Source organism: Papio anubis, chromosome 6 (assembly GCF_008728515.1).
Source record: "Papio anubis isolate 15944 chromosome 6, Panubis1.0, whole genome shotgun sequence".
Classification (NCBI taxonomy): domain Eukaryota; kingdom Metazoa; phylum Chordata; class Mammalia; order Primates; family Cercopithecidae; genus Papio; species Papio anubis.
Genome location: NC_044981.1, coordinates 148,697,338 through 148,707,846, shown reverse-complemented (window position 1 = coordinate 148,707,846; position 10,509 = coordinate 148,697,338).

Sequence of the window (10,509 nt, the reverse complement as noted above, 5' to 3'; positions counted from 1 at the left end):
CAATCATGATATACAACTAGATTTCACTAAACCTCAATAGGTTTATACAGTTTATCTAGGCTAAGATAGCATCACTATAACAACATGAGCAAACAGATGGCTGAGTTAGCAGATTGTCTTAAGGCAATACTACATTAATCAATAAGATTACCAGTATGGATTTAGTAGAAGATTTTTAGATTTAGTATTCATACAATGGTGAGATATTTTACTGAGGACAACATTTCATATTTTTTAAAACATATATTCATTATATTGGAATGTACATATATTAGATTTAACCATTATGCATTTCACTATAAAATATAAAATGAACTTCTAAAATGTGTTGGAAGGTATCACAAATGCAGAATTGAATGTACCACCAGTTACTTTGTTTACTTATAAATATTCAATTGTTTTTGAGAGCCCTCTCTAGACCACAGATTGCTCTAAGAAGCCTACATTCTAGTGAAACAAGACAAAGAATAAACTATAAATATTTCGGTAAATATTATGAAGAAAACTAAGGAGAGGAAAAAAGTGACAAGAATACTGTATTAGATAGAGTGATTGGGAAACCTCTTGGATAAGGTCAGATGTTTTAAACAAAGACACAATTGAAGACTGTCCTTGAAGATTGGGATATGTACTTATCTTAGACAAGATATCACCAAGTTAATTTGAAATAAGAGGTGGAATTCATGTATTGGTAAATTTCTATAAATATTTTCCTATTCAGAAGATATTTATTGAGCACATACTAAGTCCTAAGGACTGTGCTTAGCAGGATTTCAAAGATGAATAAGATACAATCCCTGTCATCAAGAGATTCATGAAGAAACACATAAAAAGATAATTATAATAAGAAATGCTCATTACCATGATGGAGCTACAATGCATAGGACACTTAGGTGTAATTCCTACATTTTATATTGATTACACTATTAACAAGGATAGGGCCCCCAGTTCTAATTTGTTTTGATGAAAAATTATACTTTCAATTAATGTGGTTACATAATCAGGGGGATTGAGTCCAATTGTGGCTCTCTGGCTCTAATACTGTATTAGACAGGAGTTTTTCTCTTGCATTAATAGAAACCCAACTCTAGTTTAAACAAAAGGGATATTTATTAGCTTTTGCTACTGGCAAGTCCAAGGATTTTGCCCTAGCTTCAGCTACAGCTGGTTTCAGAGGATTCACTTTCTTTCCATTTCTTTGCTTTGCCTTTCTCAATATTGGCTTTATTTACCAGCAGGCTATGTTTGTGTTGTGACAAAGAAGGCCTTTGGCACCCTAAATATGGGTGACATGTAGCACTCACTATCATAAAAGCAGAAAGATTATTTCTCTCTCAGCATCCACATCAGTTGCCTGACCTCTGTTCCCACAAGAATCACGAAGTTTACTCCTAGATCAATCACTGAATCTACCGTGATTATCCATTCTGGTGGTGGGTTTAAGTCAGCAAATGAAACACAGAGCCATCCACATAAATGACATATCTACCAGAAACCTATCCAGGTTAGAGTAAACAGCATGAAAATAGTTCTACTACCAGAAGAAAGGGAAAGAGTACAGTGTTGGCAAAGCCAAACAAATTTTGCTACAGACAGATTGATTCTGTGACCTTGGTCAAGTCATGTCACTTGACCAAGAGTCCCAGTTTCACCATCCATTACTCGTCGAACACTTAGTGTTAAATTATAAAAAGAAGGTTGTGTGCCAAGGTTAAACATATAGAGAAAAATGCCTAATGAATAACTATATCAGCCATGTTACTACAGGTAGTGGGAACTAAAGTATCAAAAAAGATGAAGGGGCCGGGCGCAGTGGCTCACGGATGTAATCCCAACACTTTGGGAGCCTGAGGTGGGCAGATCACCTGAGGTCAGGAGTTCAAGACCAGCCTGACCAATATGGAGAAACCCCATCTCTTACTAAAAATACAAAATTAGCCGGGAGTAGTGGCAAATGCTTGTAACCCCAGCTACTTGGGAGGCTGAGGCAGAATTGCTTGAACCTGGGAGGTGGAGGTTGCCGTGAGCCGAGATCGTGCCATTTCTCTCCAGCCTCAGCAACAAGAGTGAAACTCCATCTCAAAAAAATAAAATAAAATAAAATAAAATAAAATAAAGGGTGGACTCCTCCCTTCAAATAACATGAAATTACAGAGCCAGCTAGAGTCTGGATGCTTGTGTGATCTGCTTGAGTGTTCCCCAAACAGGGAGTGGAAACCTATCTCCTTTGGACACAAGAAACCACGTAGTTGCAAGATGTAGCTCTGAATGGAATGTCTACCTAAAAATATGTAAAAGCTGCCTTCTTGTTGCTACTTTTTAAATATACTAAGATAATTAACATTTTGGTGAGCTTAAAAAAATGCAGATTCTCTCGGTAATATTCCTATTCAATTAAGCTGATAATTTAAATGAAGCAGTACATTTAAATATACACTCCCCTTCTAGAATGACATCAAATTATTTTCACCTTGAATACAATACAAATGTGGCATTTTTACGTTTGCTGAATTGGCTGTTGTGTAGAATTCTCTTCACTGTTCAAGGCCAGGTGTTGCAGCCCACAGTCTATAGACCAAATTTATTTATTTTTCCTGTTTTTAAATTTAATTCTCCTCCTGCTTAGTTCCTACTCTAAACTTAGAATGATTTTTACATTTTATCTGACCCTTTTCAGGAAAGGTTGAATGACTTGTTTTTCAAGACGAGCTTTTTCTTTAGAATTTTATTCCCCCCGACACCCTCCCCCACCCTTTTTTTTGCAGTTCCTGTTCCATTCTTGATGAGCAGCTCAGTGTATGTCCCCTGTGCTGTTCCAGGCAGCTGATTCAAAAGAATGCCTCTGAATGGGAACGAGAAATTTCGCCCCAGGTGTACTTTCTATACATCTTGTTAATTTTACCACTAACATGTTTTTTTCCTTCGATGCCTTCAGATAACTTTTTTTTTTTTTTTTTTTTTTTTTTTTGAGACGGAGTCTGGCTCTGTCGCCCGGGCTGGAGTGCAGTGGCCGGATCTCAGCTCACTGCAAGCTCCGCCTCCCGGGTTTACGCCATTCTCCTGCCTCAGCCTCCGGAGTAGCTGGGACTACAGGCGCCCGCCACCTCGCCCGGCTAGTTTTTTTGTATTTTTTTAGTAGAGACGAGGTTTCACCGTGTTAGCCAGGATGGTCTCGATCTCTTGACCTCGTGATCCGCCCGTCTCGGCCTCCCAAAGTGCTGGGATTACAGGCTTGAGCCACCGCGCCCGGCCGCCTTCAGATAACTTTATGCATGCCTTCTCTGTCCTAGGATCTGATGATGAGCATCTCCATTAGAGTTCCGACTGAATTTTATCTTTTGATTCTCTGCTCCTTATCACTGATCATGTGGACTGGCACTGTCTGCGGGCTCTTGACTGACTGTGGACTTCCTCATGTCTACATACCAGGCCCCTTTTGCCAGCTTATTACTCAGCAGATCTTCACAGGTTACAGATTAGGAGACGTTAAAGGGGCAGAGCCACTGTGTTGGTTTGCATTCTTCAGTAAGTAGACACAAAACGTTGTATTAGAGGGAAAATTGAGGAAGGTGGGAGAACTCTCAAATCATGCTGCAGGTCTGACCCCTGTGAAACAGGGAGGAAAGGGAGTGAAGTTGAGCAGGAAAAGTCAAAGGGAGCAGAGGAGTTTTAAGAAAGTTTTGGCAAAGCCTATGTGTAGTCCCTGAGCCAAAGTCACCTGACAGAGGAGTTTGAATCTCTCAAAAATGTAGCTGCCTCAGTATCCCTGCTGCACTCAATCATTGCCTGGGAGCAGCACATGAGAAGCATGCCTCAGCCAACTCAGTGCTGGATTCAGAATATAGCAGCTGGGTCCCTTGGTCAAGTATGCTCCTCTCTACCACAGCCATACTGAATGATAAGGACAAAACAGGACATACAGCTAAGGACTTAAGGGCCGGGAAAGAAAGCAGGCCCTCATCACAGAGAAATAAATGAGAAACATGGAAGGAAACTGGTAGACAATGTGTCTCCCATCTATTACTGCCTTAGATTGATTCTCCCAGAAGAACTGACTGCTGAGAAAGAAAGAATAGAGTTGCATTGCCCCTCAACACTTACGGAGTTGGGGTAGCCACGTAAGGCAAAAGAAGTGTGTTTAACAGGTGTAGGAAAAATATACCTTTCATCCTATAGCTAGAGAACAGGGCTGGTGAGCAGTCCATTGCCTGTGCTTTGAAGTCTAGGCTTGACTTTTGCAATTTTCCTCTCATAGGTATTTCCATTTCTAACTTGTCTCTAAGCCATCTGTTCAAGACGCTGCTGTTCAAATAATTTTTCCTGACAGCTGCCACAACAACAGGGAGAATGATGAGCATGGCTGAGCTGCAATTCAGGATAGGGGCTCTTTTTCTATAGTTGCCAGCAGTGACATGGCAACAGGCAATTTCCAGATCTGGTGAAGGTAGTCAAAGTGTGATGTCTGGTCTATTAAAAAGAATGTCCTTCAATTGCTAGCGCTTCCATTTGTTCAATTTCCTTTAACATGTTAATTAGCAGAGGAAAAGTGAGAGAAATGCTTCGTAAAATGATGATACATGTGATATTTTGAACTTCTGCATTTTTTATTTTAAGCATCTCTGAGAAAACTTGACACTGACCTGGACTTTTCAGTATAAAAAGGAATGACTTGATATTCTATCAGCTTTGGCTTTCTTCTCATATGTGTGTGTATGTGTGTATGTGTATGTCTTTCTATACTATCATTCCCAAGGGATATGCAAATTACCTGTTAAATTGTTTATTTGAAACCAATTTAACAGGTAATAAAGGTGAAGAGTATTTACCTTTTCAGTGGACTTTCATCTACTTCGTAAAGATTGAGGAGTGCAGAAACGTATGCAAATAAAGCTATTTAGTCTTTTATAAGTCCTTTGAAACTACAAAGGTAAAACTAACTTTCTATTCCTTACATTTCCTAAGTTCTTTCTACTAATGTAGAAACAACTTATGTAACCTCTTACCTGTGTAAGAGACACACATTTTCTCAGTTTTCCAATAAGCTATTGTTGGGCTTTCCTTTCGTGTATGTGTGTAGTAAAGTAGCAACTTGCACTTGTTAAGAAATGAATGAGAAAAGAGAACATAATCTCTACCAATTTGAGGTTTTGAACACTCTTTTACAAACAATTTCTTACCCATTTGGAGGACTATATCTCTCAGTCAGATGTATGATATACAGATGACCTCGCTTGCATTTTTTTCTTTCCCTCTGATTTTTGACATGTGGAGATGGTGTTAGAGTCATTTTCAACTAATTTTTAATTGAAGAATATGTCTTTTGTTTAATGACATTGCTATCCATTAGAATCATACATAAGTTTCCAGCTTTGTACTTCTTTCAAAAGTGAGAGACATTGAGTCTTGAAAAATAACCAACAGAATATTATTTCTCAGGGGGAAAAACTTTTAAAAAATGTTTGTGTTTGCATTTTAATTCTATCTCTATTATCAGTGATTGTGGAAAACATTTTATTGTCTAATTTAATGTTAAAGTTGTTTTTATAACCAATACATGTGGTGTTTGATGTTATGATTTGTGCAAGGGTTTAGTTAGAAAATAGAAAATTCTAAATTTTAAGTAGTGAGAATTTTTATGAAAGAAAATTCCAAACCTCACACAAGGAAACAATTCATATAGATTTTTTTTATATTATACATGGCTTCTGTAATCTGAAAAGTTACAAATCTATAATAAAATAATATCTTAAAATATCATATTAATTTTTATTGTTTTTGTTAATTTCTTCTGTTTTCATTTTTTAAGATAGAGCAGTTTTAGGTTCATAGCAAAATTGAGAGAGGTCAAAAGAGATTTCCCTTATATCCCTTGTCTCCACACAAGCATACTCTTCCCTATTATCAACATTCCACACCAGTGTAATACATCTGTTACAATTGATGAAGCTTGTAGTAGCCATTTTCACACTGCTGTAAAGAACTATCTGAGACTAGGTAATTTATAAAGAAAACAAGTTTAATTGACTCACAGTGCCATATGGCCAAGGAGGCCTCAGGAAACTTACCATCACGGCAGTAGATGAAGGGGAAGCAAGCACCCTCTTCAGAAGGAGGCAGGAGTGAGAGAGTGAGGCGGGAAGTGCCACACTTTTAAACTATCAGATCTCATGAAAATTCACTCACTATCATGAGAACAGCATGGGGGAAATCCATCTCCATGATCCAATCACCTCCCACCAGGTCCTGCCCCTGACATGTGGAGATTAAAATTCGAAATGAGATTTGAGTGGGGACACAGAACCAAACCATATCAAATCTGCATTGACACATGACCCCCAGAGTCTATAGTTTACATTAGGGCCCACTCTTGATTTTGAAAATTTTATCTTTGGGTTTGGTCAAAAGTATAATTAAATGTATCCATCATTATATTATCATACAGAGTATTTTCACTGCCCTATAAATCCACTATCCTCTGCCTATTCATCCTGTCTTCCCACTAACCCCTGGCAACCAACGATCTTTTTGCTGTCTCCATAGTTTTGCCCTTTCCAGAACATCATGTAATTAGAATCATATAGTATGTAGCTTTTTCAGATTAGCTTTTTTCACTTAGCAATATGGGTTTAGGTTTCCTCCATGTCTTTTCATTGCTTGATGGCTCATTTCTTTTTAGCGCTGAGTCATATTCCATTGTCTGGAGGTATCACAGTTTATCCATTTACCCATTGAAGGACATTTCTGTTATCCTTGCTTATACTTTCACAGTATCATTGCTATCTTTATCATAAACATTAACAAATCTCTATTAAATACTTATAATATGCATTGGCCCATAATATTCATGTAACAGACATACCTTTCAATTTAAACAGGAATCTAGATTGTTGATTTTGAAAGTTTATTTTTAATTAAAACCTTTATGTTAATTGTATTCCTTTTTTGTCTCTTTTAATTTTAATTTTATCATGGTGTTTGGTACTAGTAATATTAGTAAAAAGTTTAAGTTAGAAGAACCTACAGAAGCCCAGAAACTTAAACATGAAAGAGGCTGATGGCAGAGAGAGATACATACTGCTGGGGTTGCCGTATGCTCTACAGGTTTCTTTTACTCCCTGTCAACAAATGCTATTTCTATTCTTCACTTTTTATCAACAGAATTGAGAGACATAATAAAGAGTTATAATTATGTCTGTTATTTAAGATATTTCTTTGCTTTCTGGTTTCTGCAACAGAGTGAAAAGACCAGTTTAAAAATATTGTGATTCTATTTTCAGAAAAAAAAAAAAACAAACCATGTTTTTGAATCTATAGACAAAGATCTGTTCAGAATGGTTGGCTTTGTGGGGTAAGTTTATGAAGAACTTTCACTTACTATTTTAGTCATTAAAAATTTTTAACAGGATTATATATGATTTTTGTAATCTAAAAGTGTTACAAATTAGTAATAAAGACAATATTATTTGTTGTTACTTTTATTAATGTTTTTTCGTTTCTTGTTAACATTTTAACAATATAATCATTATAATTATCTTTATAACCAACACTAACAAACATTAAATATTTATAATAGTACCTTTTGGATTAACTGTTGTCTTGGCTTTTAAGAAGTTTTATGGGTGGTAGAAAAATTGAAATTCATTTTGAAAACATAAAAACTTAGCTATTTTAGCTTTAGGCTTGACAATTTTGATAATAAATGGCTTTGAGTTCTGTTACAAAGGACCTAAAATTTAAATATATCAGAAATCACTTATAAATAGGATGGCTATGTAGTCTACCCTCAAATCAGCACAGTTTTGAGAGTGAAGGGGATTGCTATTAATAGTTACTCTCGGCAACAGGTCTCAAATAGGACTGTCCCAGGCAAACCAGAATGTATAGAAATGATGACTCTATTAATCAACTAAAAATAAAATACTAATGAAACAGATATAGAAAAGCTTATTAAAAATCTGTTTTGATGAATATAGTTTAATATAGAATTGTTCTGATGTTAAGTTCAGAACACTTTTTAGGTTTCATGTTAATATTTAAAGTGATGTATGAGAAATGTGTTATTAGGCTAGTATATTGTGGGTGGCCCATTTCAATGATCTCCAGGGGGTTCATAATTGAGCTCCTCAAAGGGCCTCATTATGAGGCTGTTTTCTACTACCTCACCAAGGACTTGATACCACTGAAAATGATGCTCCAATGTGGTCGTGGGGGTAATTTTTCATCTAGGAATGCACTTTTAGCTTACATGGAACATCAATCTACTATTTGTCTATCAGAACTTTGTTGATATAGTTCATCTGTGTAGAAATTATTTGCAATCCTTTTAAACAGAGGATGAGAGACAAAGGGAGGGATTGGGGTGAGGGTGCAGTTTAAGTCTGAGGTGACTCTTAAAGAAAAAGATAATCTATTGTATTTGAAAACGCATTTTTTACTCATTATTCTGCTAGGTAATCCTACTTATCATGTATTTAAAAAGACAAGGCAATTTCCCGCTGAATGTGGTAAAAATAAAAAGGCTATAAAGAGAAAATAATTTAGTGTCAAGACATCCTACTGTGTTTGCTTATGTGTTTGTAAATCTGTCTACAGTATCATTGCTTAAACAATAACCCACTGTACCAGGTACATGGAAACCTTTCAAAGCTCCATAGACATATTTTAAAGATAGTAATTGTCATTTTCTATCTGGCCAACTGCTGGGATCTGATTGGTAATTACCTTATTTCAGGGGAAACTTCAAAAGCTAATCAGAGGTGTTATCAGTTATAACTTCTACTGCTGCTGCACAGAAAACTTAGCAATAAAGCAAAAACTGTAAATTCAGGATTTATTTTTTGTAAGGGTGTGCCTCATGCTTGGAAGATTAATGAAGAATTCCTGGTCCACTGTTTATTAAAGATCCCACCATTCTATGGCATTTTAATTGTATATTCACTCTTTGACATCCTAACTAATGGTTCTTGCTAAATTAATAAAAGCAACATATTAAATTTAAATCCCAGATAAGGTAAAGATTGCCGTTTTAATATCCCATCTATATCCTTTATCTTTCTACAGGGGCTTTCAGGCCAGTAGTTTTAATAACATGCATGAATGAAGATGCTCTTTTTTAACTCAAATGGTGGTGAAGAGTTTTTCCTTTATATTAGCAGGCAATCAATTCCAATAGCTTTTTAATGCTTTCTTAAAGAATCAATTTTAAAGCAGACGCTCTTCAGGGGACCCTCTTAAACTTCTTCACAGCCAGTCTCCTAATTTTCTATTACAATGCAATCTAAAGCAGCTACAAAAATAATGCAGATAATGTTTGCTGGGTAATGATTTCCAATTTCCCCATTCCATGTACCCTGTTATTAGGAGGATCATCTTGGTTGTGTAAATTAATTTTCAATTCACTTCAGGGGAACATTACAATGATTTATTCAGCATTGGTGTTGAAGAAAGTGTTGGGAGGATTTCAGCAATCTGAAAAACAAAATCAATTTGTTCTGATTATCACCATGTTAAAGGGGAAAAAAGGAAAGAAACAAAAGAGTCACTCAAATGTGTGTGTCTTGACTGTAGCATAGACACTAGCACCATGATTCGATGCTAGGTTGTGACTCTGTAATACAAAAGCTGAACAAAAGAATGGTGTTTGGTAATACATCTCTACTTGGAATTTATGTAATGGAACAGCCAGGCTTATTCCTCCATATGATATTTTAGTTATATGCCTTTGAGGCAGGATAACTGTTCATATTTCTTTGGAAAAGAAAAGCAACACAGTAGCTTATAATCAAGAAGGAATAGTTTCCCTAAGCATAGTATAACTAGCTAATTAGTTTGATTTTTTAAAAGTTAAAACAGGGGCCATCATATCAATATATCACAACCATGAGACATACAACATTTTTTATCATAATTTATCTCACAAAAGCTTTTCCAGGATTGTGTATGAACTACGGTTTTTATAATATTCTAGAAAGGTCATTCTTTGCAAAGGTTTTACTGACCTTTTACTTTAGTCAGTTTGTATGTGTGCCGGTCACTTGGGCCAATTTTAATCATGCCCGGGTGTGAATGCAAATTGCCAATATCATTCACTTCTCCAGATCACTTGCCATTCGGCAAATACTTATGAGCCTCTATACTGGGCTGTGCACTGTAGTGAGAGCTAGAGGGATGATGAGAAACAAAAGCAAATGCTGTAAAATGATTGCTTACCTGTTGTAAACGTATCAAAACCTCTGAAGACGAGGTTCATGGTCTATAAAGGCATATAAGTATCTAACCAGGTCAGGAAGACCAGAGTAGGTTTGCCAAGGAAGTAATGGTTGAGTTCCTGAAATCTGAAGGATAGGGATGAATTAACCAGGAAATGAGAGGAAGGGAACACTGTTCTAGGACAATAAACAGGATCAGATTTGCATTTTGAAAGAATGCCTTGACTGCATCGTGGGGAACGAACTGGGGAAAGGCAGAATGCGTGCACCGATTCAGACAGGAGGCTGTGGCCATAGCCTG